General features: G+C 38.4%; 1 protein-coding gene across 1 annotated transcript in view; it reads left to right on the forward strand.

Annotated features, from left to right (window-relative positions):
* The window catches only part of LOC122808308 (melatonin receptor type 1B-like), a 157,031-nt gene that overhangs the window by 82,673 nt on the left and 54,476 nt on the right, over nucleotides 1-19,882 (forward strand). The gene's annotated exons all lie outside the window — the stretch shown is intronic.

Below are 19,882 nucleotides of genomic sequence, written 5' to 3' on the forward strand. Positions count from 1 at the left end.
GCATGCCTATGCATACCCATTCCACTGAGCCATCAGATATTGGACAGGTGGATAGTGACACACTTGATTAGGGTATTATGGTTACTGCAGCTTCAGTGCAGGTTGACTCTGTCCTTAGTCAAAAAGAGGCAAGTTGCCACATAGTAGAGTTGGAAGGGGTCCTCAGAGGAGGCCAGTTGTCCAGCTTTCACCTGATCCTGATGTGTCATTACTTGCCACTCAACGTATGTTTAGAACAATCATGGAGGCAGAGGCACCTTCTACTAGGGCTTCTGAGAACATGCTTAGAGTTCTATATGTGGCAGAGATTGACATTCAGGACTGCCTCTGCCATGTGGCCAATTCAATGAATGATATGAATATGTATAACAAGATGGAACAGGCAGTGTCTGTGATGGATCATCTGCTGGGAGGGGAACAGCATGCATGTGGCCGTAGGTCAGCATCATCATCTGCTGTTAAACCAATATGGCCATGCATGATCTCACTCAGTAGTGGCATTACTTCCATTGCTCAATCAGTGGTTGAGCTGAGGTGTCCACACCCAGATGTGGTAGGCCACGGGGTCATGAATCTGAGCCTCATGAGGAGAGCTCATCCAACAGACATTGCTCACATTTGGGTGGCACCAGCTCATCTGATTATGGGCATGAATGTGCCAGTGCAACTCCTGGCAAAGCCATTTCTCAAGGTTGGGGATGATGAAGATGAACTAATACCTCTACCATGCATGATGCACACCAGCCCAGCATGACAGGATATAGAGCTAGTAAACAGCTTGGCTGTGCTCATGCAGACATTCACACACTCATTTCACATCGAGTGGCCATACAGACACACACACGTAACTGGTACATAAGACAACATTCATGAGGCTTGCAGATCATTCTATCTCAGTGGCATTTGATAATTACTTACATTTGTGCATGTCTGCCTGCCTGCCTGTCTTTCTTTCTTTCTTTCTTTCAAACACACACACTTTTGTGTCAGCCTTAGCTTTCTGCCCCCCCCCCCCAAACAACATCCTGTGCAAATGATGATAACAGTGCCATATCCTTGTTTGTATCTTTTAGATTCAGGGGTTTATATGTGTTTTTTTTTTCAGATGTACAGGGTGCATAACTAACTGAGTGTTTAGGATATATGTGTTGCTGATGCTATTTTGAAATTTGTACTTATTTCTTCCAGCCTTTATACTGTTGTGATTACTACCTTGAAATTGTTGATACATCAGTAAGGCTAACTGTCTTCTGTTGTGTGTATTTTTGATGCATGAGGCATGTTAGATGATAAATAGCAGACGTTTCTTGACATAAGTCAGGCCTGTCGCATATTGATGCCATTGCTGAACAACTCACACACATTCTACTTCAGTGCATTTTCAAGTAACAGTATGCATGTATCTGCCATTCATTTTGTATTATTAGCCATTTACTTTCCTGTTTCTGGTTCAGCACTTACCTTGATAGTCCTGCAGTTACAACTGTTGTAATTCAGAGCAGACTTTGTGTGATGCTAACAGTACATAACCATTGCATGGTTAAGTAAAGGTTGTCAGCACTGCCTGGCATCAATGTTACTGTATGTACAATATGTACATAGGATGAAAGGTGTACCCCTTAGGTGGTCAGCATGTGTGCTATCCATTGCCTCTTGGCCAGGGTAAGGGCATAATTTGCATGCCTACATCTACCTGCCCTCAGTGACTGGTGGTGCACTTTCTGAGTTCTCACCTGCATGTGGCTGTGGTGACCTTGACCGTTGTGGTGGAATGCGTGCCTCTTCCCCTTGGTGTTCCTGTCACAGCTGTTTTCTCTGAATAATATTGAATAGGATGGCACAGACAGTGATAATTCTGGCGCAATTACTGGGATTGTACTGCAGCCCCTCCCCCCAACCTATGTTTTTAGGCATTGAAACTGACTTCAGCAGCCTAGACACGTGCTTTATGATATTTATTGATTGAACATTTGCTCTTTATAGCATTCTTCCATGGGGGTGTCTGCATTTCTGATGGGCATCATCAGCCATGGTGCGAGAGCATCCTCTGTATCCCCAGTACACATTCAGGATGATTCCCTTAGCATTGCACATGACCTGGCAGGTAAAAAAGTGGAACCACTTTCTGTTTATGTAGGCCTTTCGCTGTTCACCGGTTGGTGCTTTGATCTCGATGTGCATGCAGTCAATGGTACACAAGACTTCAGAGAAGTGTGCTATGGGGTAGAAAACCTGCATAGTTGTGGTTCTGTCTTTGAGACTACTGGGAAAATATATATAATTGCTGGTATGCCATAGAATAGCATTCAGGAATTGATGTAAAATCCTGGAAGCTGATGTCTGTGACACACGCCCTCCCGCATGTCCCATGTTTGTCTCTGGAAGGTTCTTGTAGCTACAATTCTGAGTGCTACACATACCGTAAACTCCACAGGTATTGTTTCTCCCTCAGTTTGTCCTTGCTCTCTGTTGAGGACAACAAAGGTTGCAGAGTTCCTGGAGTGTGTCTCTATCCACCCAATAGCTCTTTACTATTTCTACCTCATGCAGACATGAAAAGTTAAATGGGGTCTAAACAACCTTCTCCTTCTTGGCCGAGGTCTACTAACAGCAGCAGAAGCACAGAGTCTTGCCTGTTGCACATACACATGCAGAAAAACTGTAGCAGTCCCTAATATTATTTCCATGTAGTGTAGTTTCTTTGACTGTATGCCAGTAATCAATGCCTACTCTTAAGTGTACACAATTGCTTTATAGCTTGTTGAATAGCTTGGCCATCTTGGATTGGCTGATTAGCATACATATCAGCTGCTTATGTTGTAATTAGCATAACACAATGTCTACAAGGTTTGTGCGGCTCTAAACACCTTGTAGAACCACTTACTGAATACAAATTGGCAGGCTACCATGAGTGTGTCACAGCAGATGGGCACAGTTTTACCAAGTCATGTAGAGCTTATTGAATCTAGTCCCTTGTCTGTTTCCAATCAAAACTGAAAATGCATGATTTTCTAGAATCATAAACAAATCCCCTTTAAAAAGATTTATTCTACTCAATTTATGATTAATAACAATGTTTGTATCACTCCATTTCATAAGGCTAAATATGGTATATCTTTCTCTGATTCCTGTTCTGATTGTAACAAACTTAAAGCAGATTAATTTCATATCATATGGGAATGCAAACTGACACAGCAACTTTGTCAATATCACTATATTTAAAAGAATACAAAACATTGTTCCTGATGCAAAATCATTTCCTTGGCAAATAGTACTATTATATTTAACACAAGAAAAAATAGAACCAAATACTTGTGATAAAAGTTATTTTTAGTGTAACAAAATTTGATATAACCAACACATGGTGTTCTTTATTTACCATATTATGGTCTGAGTTTATATCTACACTACTCGCACAGCAAAAGCTATGAAGTTAACTTCTACCTGTGAAAAGAATTTTAATCTACCCTTAAAAGCTTGAGAAGTAGTACTAAAGATTATGAATGACAACATTGTGTGTCCTACTATTTTATTAGCTCTGGAATCCTCTTTTAAATACGATTTGATGCTCAATGTAAATAGGTTATAAATAGTGTATATAATTCCCGTTTGCAACATATTCCTCATTGCTAAGTGTAGCTGTTTATCATTTTTCAAGTTGTGTTTGATTGTTAGTCTTTTATATTAAAATTAATAAAACGTTTTTTAAAAAATTGTGAGCACATTGCATTTCCTGGTCTGCCTGCATTTATTCCCTTGGTGTACATAACAGTTTTTGACAGTTAATTTTTTTCTTTTCAAGCTTTCTTAGAAATGTTAAGCAGCCCTCATGGATGCCTGTTTTACAAAATTTCATATCAGATGAACCCATTTGAAGCTCGTCAGCTGATAGTTTCCCCTTGTACCTCCACCATTAGTACTATTGTTGAATCTCTTGAAATATATATTTTCATAATATTGAAATATTTTGTTGAAAGAAAATAAGGACCATAAAAAGTGTTATATCATATAACACTACAGTACACCTCTTCTAATATTTATAGATAACTATATACATATGAACGTGACCAATACATTAGTAATCTTGTCCAGACATCTAATATTGTGAAGAAATATATGAAAAAACATGATGTTAACATTTCTTATGATTCTCTGGACCTGTTCATGCTCCAGTAATAAGCTATTCCTGAGGATTAGCTTGTGGGCTTCTTTTCCATAGCATGGGGTTTATAATAAATACTATTCGGTTCTTCAAATTAATTTAAAATATTGAATCTGTATTTCCCCCATTTTCCCCATCTATACCTGGTATGAGAGCTGCTATTGTCTTGCAATCACTATTCTGGGCATAGAAGGAAGTATTAATCATGTAATAGTTCGCCCCCCCTACCAGACAGTATCTTTCTCCTCTATCCCTTGTCCTAATGACCCCCAAGTCCATGTAGATAGTTCATTGAGAATCTTACTCTAACCTTTACAAGCTTATCTATATCTACCCTGAACTTTTTTACACTCACAAAACATCCAAATAATACTCTCCTGATCCTCGCCACACAGTCAACATTAAGAACCATTATGCCATCATGTTTTATTAAAGGCTGTATGCCATAGGTTCAGAATACTGAAATGTTTTTCCTTTCCTTATATCATCAAAGTCTCATATCCTTATATATCAAACTACCTCAATGCCTTTCAACACTACACCATTTGTTCTAAGGTGCTTCCCTGTTGCCTTGTCTAGTAACTGCCTATTAACAAAGGCAAAATAAATAAACAAACAAATAAAATAGCTCCTGGAATGCAACTACTAACATATCCACATTAGATCAGAGAGGTGATATTTTCTTGTGGTTGCTGAAATAGCATAATTTGCCCTTCTAAATTGGGTCTACACTCATCTAACTTCTTTAGCTGTTCCCAATGGAAAATTCCTACTGTCATTCATTTCACCTGTTCTTGTTGAGATTGGACTCACCCATATACATTAATATCGAGGCATATGCTAGACCATATCCGCAATCATTGTAATTCCTTCTTTCCAGTGAGCCTTCAGCTCTGTCCAAGCATTCTCATAATGAAAGGCAGCTTGTCCTTTCAGTCATCATTTCACTTACCCTATTCTCATAATGAAAGGCAGCTTGTCCTTTCAGTCATCATTTCACTTACCCTCCTCAGACAGCTCGTCCTTTCAGCCATCATTGACACTTGCCATCCTTTAATTAACGTTAAATGCAATAATCTGGGCTGCAATGATGGCATCAGCATTCCCCGGTTAGCAGTGTTGTTTCTAATGTAGTTTTCCAACATAGTATTATAACAAGAGCTGTAATATATTTATTAAAGGATGTCCATATCCCATAGGCATCTGTAATATTTTTACTCTTTAATACCATTTTTATTCCTTTTTCTCTAATCTGTAATGCTTCCCTTCTACTTTTTTTTGCTTTGGTACTAAAACTACCCCTCCCCTCTCTATTTCCTCAATCAACTTTTCTTCTTTGCTTCTCTGCTCATCAGTTTTCCCATAACAATGACCTTGCTCCCACCCCACCAATATTCTTCTAGTTTGCTCTACTCTTTCATATTGTCTTATACTGACTCCTTTATTAGTCCTTGCATTGCTTCTTTATCTTCTTTCTCCTTCCATTTATAACCAACCCACTTCCACCCTCTTTTCTTTGATTTAATTTCCTGCAAACTTACCTTAAGTCTCATTGTTTCATAGTCTGATTTAATGCCTTTCCTGTATTTGGATCTATTTACTTCTCTCCATTAGGTTTTTCTTCCCTAAGAACCTGTCTAAACCATATCTCTCAATCTCTTAGTGCAAGAAATCTGGACAAAGCCCAACAAAATGGAAGGACAAAGGACCAAAAATAGGGATGCATTTTAAACATTTCTTTTATAACCTTAAAAAGTTGCTAGAGTAACAAGATTTCTTTTATTATATATTTTCTAAAGGAAGTCTGAAACTCAAATGCACATCATTATTTGGGCACTTCAGTCTTCAGATCAGCCCTTGATTTGCCAGAAAACCATGTATATTAAGAACAGACTAATGATATGAGCCAAAAATCTGGACATTCTGCGAAAATCTGGTCAGTTGATGGAGTATGTGTCTAACTTACTTCCTTATACCAAAATGTTATTTGTGAAGGTGTATTCCCTATCATTTGGATACCTTTTATTCCAGATATCCAGCCAGCCTCACTCTTTCATTCCTTGTGCTAGTTCTTGTCTCATCTTGTTGCTATATTCCCATCTACTATACAGCCTGGCTTTTTCTGGTTTCATAGTGACATTGTAGTCCTCACCCCCATATCTCTATTCCATCTCTTCTGGCCTGTGCCTAGTTAGAAAGTTTGTTCTTGTAGAATTTTTCTACATCCCCATTTGGGGTATATATGTTGTCTTTGGTCCAATATGCACCTTCCACCCTTTCCTGTAAGATGATCTATCTGTCTATCACACTTTTTATCACTTTCTCTGTGGTTGTATTTTGTCGAAGGCTTAAGACAGTCTCCAGTCCCTAATTTCCACCTGCCTTGCTGTCTATTTCTACCTTTGGTTAGTCATGACCACCATTTTCTCCCAATCTCTGATATTCTCTTTCTTGTAATAGAATAATGTCTCCTGCCATCGTCTTTTAATTTTTCCTGTATTTTTCTTCTTCTGGTTTGATGACCTTGCAATGTTCCATGTAATTAGTTATATTTTTCTTACTGCTTTTGTCTACCCCTCCCTGCTTTCCCAGTTCCTGCTATCCAGCATAATCTTTTCTCCAGGCCTACTGTACAACTGAACATCATGTTCTTTGGCAAATGCTTATGCTCAAACCACTTCTTCCCATCCTGGACCTCTGTTTCCCTGCCTTCTGGCTCTTGCATGGGTATGGCTTGGACATAGACCTTTTAAGAATTTTTTTTTGTTTTCTTCCAATGTCTGTCATTCTAATCCATTGCATCCCAACCCAGTACTGATGTCACAATCTTTTCATATTAGAGCATTCCCATTAATTGGTCTCCCACTGTTGCTCATCAATGTGGTGTACCAGCTTCATTTGTGTGATAGTCCAACATTTTTGCAGTTTTACAGCTGTTTACATACTATTATTCTTGTGTCTTACATTTGTGTCTGGGTTGTTTTTCACTTTTTCCCCTTGTTTACCATGATGCATTACATACCCACAGTTGCTATGTCAGGAATTGATACTTATTTTTTCTAAAAATTAGTCATAGAAAACATGTTTTCTGCAGTTTATTGTGCATTGATAAGTAGTTATAAAATAAATGCTACTTATGTTGGGAGCTTGTTTCTTTGCTCTCCTTGTTTGTAAAGTTTTTGTGTTATGTTCTCCACGGCATGTTTTGCAAGATATGGCTCTATTTATTTTAATACAGCCTTCCTGCAGTGTTCACAGATATCTGTCATTCAGTGAATGTTCTTTCCATTTATTTTTTTGTCTCTTTCTTCCTGTGGTCACTTTCAGTCTTTCTGCCATTCTGCCTTCCACCTCTTTGACTCTGCCATGTTATAGATTTTACTATACAGCTTGTTTAGCCTCTCAATTTTCCATCCATTCTGTTCTGTCACCCAGAACATACAATAAGTCATCCCCATCTCCTTACAGCTGTCCTTTATCTGTCTCTGCATCTGCTTAATCCTTTTCTTTTATGCCATAGTCTCCCTAGGGAGAGGCTTCTTGTTCTTCTGTACCTTTGATATATCTCTTGTCTCTTTTTAAGATCTCCTTGTGGTTGTCTTTGTGATGTGTTTATTTCCTGCTCATCTCTTTTTAATTGGCATGTGACCTCTCTGTACGTTCTGGTCTTGTCTTCTTTGTTACAGGGATTTCAGCATCTGACATAGCAAATCCTCCCAGTGTCTCTGTGTCACCTCTCCTATGTCTAAGGTTGTTCTACCAATCCACATCTGGCAAGCGATTCATGTTTGCATCAGTTGTTTAGTTGTCTGTGATACTTATGTTTCAGCTTTTGAACATCCCTCCAGATTGTGTAGCCTGAACCAATCCTCTTCTTGTTGCAGATCCAGAATTACAAGGTATTTCAAACATGCAGCTGTCTCGTTCACTCTTAGTTCATTTAATGCCTCCAGCATAGCTGACCTTCTCTTATAAAGTGTTTGCTGGTTATTATTGGCCCTCCTTTATGAGCTTCCCTGCAAATGGGAAAACTCTAAGTCTTATTGCTTGCTTTACTATTTCATTTCTCACAGCAAAACACTGAAAACATGCAAAAACATGCCTGTCTGTGCTTTCTGTTGCTGCTTTCTGCTGCCCTGTATATCCTCTGTGTTAGTGGCTCCTGATTTCCTCGTATCACAAATCACTCATGAAAAAAGTACATTATAAATTGTTGCAGTTCACTGTTGTTCAGTCTTTCTTGTATTCAAATTATCCTGAAGTTTTTCCATCTTGAGCAGTTTTTATTATTATCAGTCTCTTCAGCCTGGTCCTCTTTTAGTTGCTGTATCTGTATCTGGTGTTCCTACAGCTCAGCTTTAATTGCTGCTTTATTGTCTTCCAAACGTTGCAACTTCCCTTCTAACCTTTCTAATTCTGTTTGTTGCTGTTCTGTTGTTTGTTTCAAGGAATGCATCAGAAGGCTTTCTCTGATTGCCTTTTCAAATGAAATACATAATCCCTGTTACTTATTTGCAGCTTTAGATGTTGCTATCTGTTCCTTCTTTTGTTCCTGCTCACTCATTTTTCCTTTTGGTCTGCTTTTTCACCATGGCAACACTATTTTTATCTATATTCCCACAAGCCATGACCAGAGCATTGGACTTTAGCAGCCGTCTTGGCTGGCTGTCTTAAGTTACCTCCATCATGGTGGCAATTTTGGCACCTATTTCTCTTCTGTCTGTATAAAATGGTATCACAAAGAGATGTGTGCATAAACAAACTGTTGCAGGCAATGGCATTTACAGCTAAAAGAAGTGAAATCTTTGACATCTTCATATTTGGCTTTTACTTCTTCATATGGGGTATCACAGAACACAATTTATCAATGTAAGAAATGATCGATATGTTGTTGCATGTTGTTTCCCCATGACACACAACATTAAGTTTGCAAGCATTAAAAATACATTGAAATAATCTTAAAAATCTCCCAGCTATCAGAATTATCAGACATCACAGAATGCATCTAATAATGTGAAAAATTGTACTTGTCTGTATTTGACATTCACTTTTCACTCTTGTATAGTACAGAATAGTTAATTTATTAAGACAATATTGTTTTATGTTGATGTCTCATTAGCAAGTGCATCAAATGATACTTGCAAACACATAAATGAATGTGAGATATTCTACAATGTCACTATTAGATATTACAGAGTAGCAAATCATTAATGCCATAAAGTTAATAAAGCAACTGAATCAACATACCATATATAAAGTATTACTTCAATCTTGCACAGGACAGCCTACCTCAGGCTTATTACTTCAGCTGCATTGCTAAAACATCACTTGTGTGCACTCTAAGATAATAGTTCTCTGCAAAGCAACATTTGCATTGATAAATTCATTTTAGGTTAAGGCCTTGATGTTCCAATGAAATATGACTGGTATATTTATGCAAACAACACATATGCTGATATATGCAGAAGTACTTGTAAAATGACAGCGTGCCTCACTTTGGTTGAAACATTGATCACAAGAGGCAAAATTATATATTTAAGAAAACTGAAGTAAGAAGAATAGCTTTAAAATGTCTTGAGGATATTTTCTATTGCACCCTGTTTATATGACAAGGCCTTAATAATTTTATATATTTCATGACCATTCTAGTTTTGTCTGTGGGATCAAGCAGTTCATAAAAATCTATTGTTTTGTTTCCAAGATATGACAAAATGTTTAGAACCTTACTTTTTTGCTGGTGATTATGGTTTCCTGCCCCGAACAGTGCATCCCCAGTTCCAGCAGTAGTTGCCCAAACTGCTGCATAGCAATGACAGTAGATGAAGTGATGGTGGTTTCCATATGCAAGACAGATGCACTTTAACAGCTACAGTGACTTTATAATTTTGTGATAAGGTTCTGGAGACCAGTGATCTTTATTTCTATATGTTTCCAAAGGAACTATATATTTTTGCTAGTGCAAGATGAGATTAGAGAGCCAGCAATTTCTTAATACAATTGCGGATGGTTAAGTGGTCTCCATCACCACTACTTGAGATGCCTATAGTCAAGAAATATATTTTAATGGCCAGTCATCCTGACTGGTCCCTCCAAAAGAGCCAAACTTGAGGCAAAACCTGATGATACTACCGGCAATAAAGCTCTCCATGTATGACAAGCCTGGAAAGTACCAATCTGCAAGCATCAGAGAGGTTTGTGTGTGTTTGTGTATATGTGTGTGTGTGTGTGTGTGTGTGTGTGTGTGTGTGTGTGTGTGTGTGTGTGTGTGTGTGTGTGTGTGTGTGTGTGTGTGTGTGTGTGTGTGTGTGTGTGTGTGTGTGTGTGAGATCTTTTTCAGAAGAATGCACCTTTTTTGTTATTAAGTTTTACCAGCTGCAGCAGATTACCATGCATTCTTCTGGAATTCCTCATTTGACATTCACTGCTGCAAGGTGAAGTGTTAACCTAAAAGCTATATACTGCTTTGTGCGGGTCTATATTAACTCATTGATTTCTTAAAAAGCGAACAGTGTTTAATCGACCCTATGTAAGCGAAAGCTTACAATATTGAAGTGTCAGAACAGTGATTTTTTTCCAAGGGAAAAAAAATCACTGTTCCAACAAAAAAAAAAATCAATTGCAAAAATTACATTAATGGGGGCCTTCACCCCCCACACCTCCTTCTAATATAGACCCACTTTGTGCACATAAATCTCACTGGGAAATGTAAATGTCCTATTAAGGATGTTCTTGAAGGGGTCATGTAAATTGTCATCTCAGTGCTCCTGTTTGATTTATAGGCTCTTATTACAGGTTCATAGGAGGTTACTAGGCTAATGGCCCTAGGGCCTTTACACACCTAGCCATGCTATACCAGTGTTCCCTAATTGACTTTGGTTAGATGGTAATTATTCACAGAGTGAGTCTTGGATCAGCAGTAACTATCCCTGTCCATGAGGGACATAGGTGCCATCCCCAGGGTGAATTTATGGTCTCCCATCCAATTGTCTAGGTTGTACTTGAATAGCATCATTGAGGAGCTCTGCTTCATGTGAGTTGGGAGTTTATTCCAGAGAATCAGCAATCTCTAGGACATATGTCTGTCTATCCAGCATGTTCTGTTAATCTCACAGGCTAGGTTTAGATCCCTGAATCGAGTGGCTCTTGCCCCATTTGATTTGAGGATGTGTAGCATTTCCATTAAGGCAGGGTCAGAGACCAGGCACAAGTTGCCTCTGCATCTTATAAGATGCAGAGTACAATGATGGGGGCTGACAGTCTTTCCACACAGGTCATGTTTTGGAGGCCCTGAATTTTCTTTGTGAGAAACCGCTGTGGACTCTCCAGCTGCTGTAAGTGTCTGGTGAGGTACATGCAAAAGAGAGCATTGTATTCTATTAGTGGTCTGTTGAGGGTCAAGTACAGAGGAGTTATAATATCCTTAGTTTTGGATGTTATTCCCTTACTTATGAGATGCACAATGTAGAAGGCTTTCCTAACCACTTTGGAAATGTGGTGGTCAAAGTTTAGATTGCTATCAACCTGTGTTCCCAAATCTTGCACCATTGAGTTTGAGCATAGGGGGTATTGTCAGTACTCTAATTTGCAGGGAATTCCTCTTTGCCAAAGGAGATAATAATGCACTTTTTGTGTTTAGGTTTACTGTGTGGCTTTGGCACCAACACTTGTCTGTGTTAGCTCCTTTAGTAATATTTTAGCATCATTGGGTACTCATTGATTGCACCCAGTTTGCAATTGTCAGTGAACCTGGTAAATCACAGGCTGTCTATATTCATCTGAACTTCTGAAGAATAGATTCCAAACAGTGGATGACCTAGCGCAGATCCTTGTGGTACTCCACTCATAACTGGCCTAGTGGTAGAGGTGGAATCCCCAACTTTGACATTATGCATTCTGTTGGTAAGCCAGTTGGCTACCCATCTTGTGATTTAAAAATTAATCCCCAGCTGGGAGAGTTTCTCAATAATACCTGAGTGGGGGATTGTATAAAGTCTTGGCTAATTCATAATAGGCAGTATATACTGCATTTGCCTTCCTCCAGATTAATAAGCATGATATACCCTCAACAAAGTCAGACTGGGTCAGGTCAAGAGTTTGAAGGTCACCTATGTCCTTGCTGATAAGGTCCATGATGATTCTCTCCATGGCATTGCAGATAAGGTTGGTTAGACTTATGGGTCTGTAGCTCCCAGGGTCAGTTGATGGCCCCTTTTGTACAAGAGGATTACTGTTGCTGTTCTCTCCTCTACTGGAACAAAGCCAGGGCTCAGGCTGTGGTTAAAGAGATCCCCAAGCAGTTCTGCTAGCTATTATTTTAGATTGTTTATAAAGCTGCCTGGTATATTATCTGGTCCCAAAGAGGCCATGTTTTTGGCCTTGTAGAGCATGGATATGCCCTGCTCTTTGGAGATATGGTATGGCTGGTGGGTACAGTAGTGTGAAGTTTCTACCATATCGTTCAGCTAGGTTGGCAATTTCCTCAGGTTTACTATGAGTGGTACCATCCACTACAAGTTTGGCACATAGCTAGACATTCCCTTTTAGATTTTGAATATAGCTAAAGAATGCCTTATGATTATTGTTAGATAAAGATGCTAATTTAGCTTTGTAATTAGCTTTTGAGGACTTTACAAGATATCTGATTTATTAGTTCAAGCTGTGCAGGGTATTCTTCCTCAGCTGAGCAAGTTCCCTCTTGTTCTTAGACATCAGATTCTTCCTTTTTTTATATAACCTATTTATATACCAGTGTGGTTTGCATTTTTTGGAAGGATGTGGTTTTCATCCGGTCAGGTACAGCTGAGTCTATACAGTTGATTTAAGTGTTTATACAGGGCATTTATGTACACCTCTGCATAGCAGTCATTGTTGGCTGTGTTAGCAGGGGGTTGAAACTGTTTATACTTTCGCTTAGTAGGCTGTAGTTTGCTTTGGAGAAATTTTTCATTTTTTTGCTCCTGTGGGGATGTCAATTCCAATTGTTACTTCAAACGAGACCGATTTGTGGTCTGACCCTACCAGGGAGGGCAACACACAGAGGGTAGTGCAGTGGCCTCCCATGTTGTTGAGTACTAAGTCTAGGACATTTGAGCCCCTTGTGGTGGTGCAAACTAACTGATCCAGAGCATCTGTGTTGACAAAGTCCAGGAACCTCAGGTCAAGCATGTTTGTGCTTGTGTATGTCACTCAGTCGATTGAAGGATAGTTGAAATCTCCCATGACCAAGGTGTTTGGCTGTATACTGAGTGACTCTAGCAAGTCCAGGAAGGCAGTGTGCTTCTCTTGGCTCATGGTGTGGGGCCTATAGGTAGCAATGATGTGGTAGGGTCTATTACCTATAGTTAGTTGGACCTGAAGTAGCTGAAGGGAATCATTCTGTTTAACCAGTCTCGAGGTGTATTTGTCTTTATTGAAGATGAATACTCCTCCACCTTTGGTTCTTTCACTCTCGTTTTGAGGTCTGAATGTGCAGAAGCCACTGTAGTCTTGCATGGTCGGGGTGCTGTCTGTGGCCTTGAACCATGTCTCAGTGATTGCACAGACATCAGCTTCTTCCAAGGTTAGGAGTGCTTCCAGGGAGAGCAGTTTCTGTTTAGGCTCCTAGAATTAAGCAGCATAACCTTAAGTTTGTCTTGAGTGGATTTGTGATGGTGGAGATTTTTTGTTTTGACATTGTCTTAAAAAGGCACTCTGATGGAGGCAAGCGCCATCACCAGTATCAGAAAGTCTAGATGAGAAAAGTGAAGACCATCTCTGGTAAAGCAGCGTGATCTGTTGACCATGTCTTCCCAGGCTGAAAGATACTGGATCTCACTGGATTGACACCAGAAGCTAAGCCAATTGTTTCATTCAATATTTTTTTTGTGTATATTGTGGCATCATCCTGGGTGAAGGGATAATGCTGCTTAGGGCTAGGGGCATACCTGCCTTGGACATATAATCTGAGAGTTCAGTCATGTCTCTCTTCATATAGTCCAGAGGTACATCTGAAGTCATTCACTCCAACATGTACTATGACAGAGTCGTAACGGTACTTGTTGAGAGACTTCAGTGTTTGCATGATTTGTCAGATACTGGTACCTGATGTAGAGCTGACTGCGACTTTTCCTTGTCCAGCCTGGTGAGGGGGACAGCTAGAGATCTGTGTGTCTCACTATGGAATTACCTAGGACTAGGACATTTGGTTTTTAAGGTGTGTTATTATGTGCAGTGGCTTCTTTTATTTTGTAGAGGTGAGTGTTTGTGCTTGGGAGGTCTCTGATCTTTTATTAGACTTATATTGTGTACTTCCACGTATGTGGGTTTATGTTTGAGACCTTGTTTTCTGAGAGAGGTGATGTGTGTGTGCTGACAACCAGTTTGCTGTCTGGTTTGCTGTTACATGAGAGAATTGATTCCAAACTTATAGTGTAATTATATCTCTCGCATATTGCATTTGTTTGTTTAGGAGTAGGTGGTTGTCAGTATACATGAGGCAATTACTACATTGCCTCAGGATTCCTATGTTAACCAGAATGGTTAGAGAAATGGTAAGAAACTGACCATCCATTATGGCAGGTTTATTACTGTAAGTTCTATTGGAGAGTGGGCTACTATGACCAGATTTTGCTCTAGGATTAACAATGGGGCCTGATTTTGATCTAGGATTATCAATGGGGCCTATTCTGTTGAAGGCTATGGGTGAATAACTGTGGTAATGCTTCTCAGTGCACAATTGAGTTGCCCAAAATGCATCAGGGAAGCTTGGGAGGGTTCCACTAACAGATGTCTAAGGAAAAAAATTGTCTTTCAAGGCATTTGCATTTATTCAGGGCACCACTAACCCCATTACACAGTGCACAGATATGCACAAATGTGAGGCTTAAATACAGGTGAAATTAAACTGTTTTAAGCTAATCAATTAGTAGAGCACACAGTGAACCTTCCTCCAGCAATCCCCAGCTGAGACAAGCCTGGATCTATACCCTTCTGCCACAAGGATGCAGGGGAACCTTTCTTAATGTAAGATGGCAGATTTAGTGTTCAATTGTAACAACAGGCTAAATTCAGCAGATCTGAATCCAGATTACACTATCTAGGCTAACAGTACTGTTGAAATCAAGTGGAGAAAAAGATGCAGTAGAACAGTAAAAAGCAGAAATAAAGAAATAATCAGACAACATGCAGTTTAAAAAGTGCATTAGAATCACAAAATATACTTCTTTTCTTGATTTGAGCCTTGGATGCCTTGGATTGAGCAGTGCAAGCAATATTTCTGTAATATTCTGATTTTCTTGTCAGCATGGCCTTGAAGGATTTCGTCATGTCACCTTAACTAGAATAAAATTATTTGCCTTTTCTGTAAGTACATTATGCGTATATCATCAATCTACATACGTAAATGAATAAACAACTTGAAACATCAACAAAGGCATCTTTATTCCTCCCACAAGGAGGGTATTGGAGAGAAAGTCTCCTAAATTTGCTATCTTAAGTGATTGTATCTGGACAAATCTTCTGTACTCTGTTTTTTGTTAGTCCTGTCACCCTATGGGCCACAGGTGGAATACCAGACTTAACCCAAGTCTTCTGGATTCCCTTTGTTTACATTAAGAGTGGGGATACACTGGAAAGCCATGTGCTAGCCATTAATATAAAATGTCCCTCAGTTATTTTCTTCTGTTCAATATGATTTACTTCTCAGCCTCTCAGTCCACCTTGAGAAAACATTGAAATGTTTTGATAAGCTATCTGCCCTGAAAGTCAGTTCCCTTCTTTGTTTCATATCTTTCCACATACAACCTAAGAAAACAAAATAATAGTATTAATTTCTCCCTACAATTGGTGCAGAAATTGTCACATTTATTGAACAGTTATTAAAGGCATTAATGTTTAAGGCCCAACAATGTTGTTGACCATCCCCCACAGTTAACCTCTGTGGTCCTCCTGCCCCTGCTGCTTTCATTCTCTACTTTATTCAGTCTGAAAAACGAATACTGACAAACGGTAAGCACTACTTCAGACCATACCATCACAATAAAAAAACAACACATTTATATTCTCAGAGCAAATTAAAATCCTAATTAATCAATTAAACTCCATAACAACAAGTAATACCATAATTTACATATAGGTTTAACAGGAACAGAATCAATCAAGCCAAACAACTTGTCTGCTTGCAAATTAATAATCCATTTGGACTCACCTGCTTCAGTTCTATCTTTTAGTGGTCCACCTCTAATATTCTTATTAATTAATTGCAGGACTTGGAAAAATAAAAGAATGTCCAGAATTTTTTCTAACATGTTTATTAAGTGCATTAGCGCTTACATAGCTTTTAATCTCCCCTAGATGCTACAAAATCCTGTCTTTTAAGCTCTGGTTGGTTTTCCAACACAAAAACAAGTGTAGTCCCTACAAGTTGCCAGATAAATAAGCTTTTGGCTCTTACAATCTGCATAAAACCTCATTTCATATTTTATATGAGTGGTAGGAATAGAATAAAATAGCTGTTATTAGAAATAGAGCTACATGCTTTACAACCTCGATAGGGGAACATTCCTATCCTACTTGACAATGGAAGCTTCCTTAGTTTTCTTAAAAGTAAAGTATGGCCTCTCACCAACTATATTTTTAACTCTTTCATCCACTAATAATACTGGCCAGTTTCTCCTAATGATGTCACATATCATACTCACATTACATGTATAGGAAAGATTAATTTGACATCATTCCATCATTGCTTTTTATAATTATTCTGCTGTCCACCTGAGCAGAAGTAGGATTGTGTTGCCCTCATGCCCTTTATATGTTGAGCCAAATTTCTAACATCTTGCTGTTTGTATCCCCTTTCCTCAAACTCATTATGTAATGATTGAAAAGCTCTAGCCACACCCACAGTATCAGTATGCAGCATAGACACCCTCAGAAACTGCCTGGCTGTCTGAGTATGAGGATACTGAATGTCCTGACATCAACTTTCTTGCTTACCTGCAGTAGTCAGGACTTCTGATCACAGTTCAACTATCCTGCACACCTCTTAAATAATGCATCTTCTGAATAAACAGCTGATAGGGCAAAATAGCAAGGTGTTTTGTGGCTTCTTTATTTACATGATGATGTTAAAATATATGTTCTATACAGCTTTCCCAGTTCTTGACAACCTACTTAGTAGTTCAGCTAAAGCAGCTGCCATGCCTTTTTCTTTCCAAAAACATTATTCAGCAATGCATATACACACACACACACACACACACACACACACACACACACACACACACACACACACACACACACGTGTGTGTGTGTATATATTATTCTTAAAAGTAAAGTATGCACTTTTTCATTGAAATATAAGTACCAGTAGGCTCTGTTTACCATAGTTCTATATCCTTCATTCTTAAAGGTCTGTTTACTACTGTTGTGTGATCTACCTCTGCAGTTAGGAAAGAAATGGTACCAAGTATATATTGCTGCTAAGTTTTAGTTTTCATCTTTTAAAATTCACCAGGATTATGCCCACCAATATCAAAGAATAGGGACATCTTTGCTTTTCATACTGACTGTTTTTGCTTGAAGTATAGCTACTTAATATAGTGATGCCTGAACCTGTGTATTTTTATACACCAGAGGAAAATCTTTTGACACTGGTATCTTTTTTTTATTTGGTGAATTTATTCCATCAGTCGTCACAGTCTGCAATGTTAGATGGTGATCAGTTTGCTGGTAATCAACCAGACATTGAGTAGATGCAGGGTAAATTTCCTCACATTAGAGGTTTATGGTGTGACCTTTTGCTAACTGTTTTTAACATTTTTTTTTCACAATGATGACCGTTACATCACCAGTTTATATTTGTTAATGTCTTGGGTTCGTGGGTCTAAGGTAATAGCCGTTTTTTTTTTGTTGTTTTTGTTAATTTTTCAAGTTACCATGACTTGTTCAGATTTTGATGACTGATGGTGTCTTTTGGATTATCTTAAAAAAGTTTATTTTTTGTGACTGTTGTAGCTATCACATTATGTTTGTTTCATCTGGATACTCAGACCTCATTTGCAATCCTGGTAACTTTAGGCAGCTCTAATAGGTTTTTTCATGGCTGGCTGTTTTCTGACATTGCTAAGTCTATAGAAAATTTGTTTGTTGCATCTGGGCAACCATTCTATCTTAACTGCTTTTTCATTTTTGCCTATTCTAATAGCTCTGTTTACTTTGTAATATTACTTGTAGTAATATGCTGCAATATTTTTGCTTTCTGTTCTTTTTTAACAATGTTGTTCATGTTTTTGTGTATTTATTTTTTGTTCATTTGAGAACATGTCCACTGCTAGATGGAATTTTTTTTAACAAAAAACATCTTTATTAAAGTATCACATATGACATAGGCACTCTTACATTTATATAAATAAACAACAAACATTGACACCACATTAGTTGCAAACATTATGCATCACAGACACATCTGAAACAACTGTGGTTACAAACATTATGCATCACATCACTTATAATATAAAAAGTGATTGTCAGTTAAGCATTATAAAGTGCATTCAAATCCTGACTTAAACCTTGTTCCTTCTCTGCATATATTCTTCCCATGATTCCAATGTTTTTTCTATGTAATTTGCTATTTCCCTTTTCTAAAGATCACAATTCTAGTTGTTTTATCTCTGTTACTATATTTACTACTTTTAGTAAAGTTGGTTTAGACTATGATCTCCATTTTCTAGTAACTGTTTTTTGGCAGTCGCCATAATTAGACTCAGCAAGGCTTTACTATGTCTAGGCAATTCCGATTCCATGAATTTGTTTTTGATATTTTTCTTGTTATATTGCATTTCACTATGCAGTTCAAATTTGTATTTTTTATGTAATTAGGTAATTAAGCTCTGTAATAAACATGACTATAAACTTTTTTTCTCAGTCAGGATTGCATCCTGACCTCTGTATTTTTTATGCCATATTTCCTCTCTTTCCTTTACTGTGCAAAACAACATAACCTTTTCTTCTGTCTGTTCTGACTCTACAAGCTCCTACCTATAGTCATCCATGCTCTCTATATGAGTTGGTCCCACATCTCAATTAGTCTCTTTTCTGCAGTGTGTGCTAACTTTTAAAGATGCTTGCAGGCATTCATCTATTTCAGAGACCTCATATTCCTTTTTGACAACATGGATGACCCACTTTCTTTCTAGTTCCTGTCGTATCTTTGTGCTCATCTTCCTCTTATTTTCCATCACCTCATGTTGTCTGGTCCACCCTACACTGTGCTTCTGCTTGCTGACTCTCAACTTGGTCTGTGACTGCAACATGACATCCTTCAATGATTTTTTAGTGTGTGCTGTATCTGCAGTGTAGATACACAACAGGATACATTGCATTAAGGTTACAACTTTTTCTCTGTCCTTCCCCCAAATCTATTTTTAAACAAAACTGAATCAAGGATTTCCAAAATGGAGCCTGGTAGTACGATGGTCAGAGCAACTGTGTGGATTATGCAGTGCCTTTCTTGGTTTGACAATTAACTGGCGTTGTCCTGCTTTGCGGTGACAAAATTGCTGTTGCATATAAAACCAAAAATATCCTACAAATATGCAATGCAGAACTGGCAATTCATTGAGAGGAATCTGTAAAGAGAATGGAGACGTATGTACCCTCAGATGACAGTTGAAAGCTAGTATTAGGCTATGTGCCCTGGAATAGCAATAGAGCAGTGAATCCCTATGATGTCAGGCTAGTTCCTTC

Source organism: Protopterus annectens, chromosome 8.part0, assembly GCF_019279795.1.
Source record: "Protopterus annectens isolate FY-2018-M chromosome 8.part0, PAN1.0, whole genome shotgun sequence".
Lineage (NCBI taxonomy): Eukaryota > Metazoa > Chordata > Ceratodontiformes > Protopteridae > Protopterus > Protopterus annectens.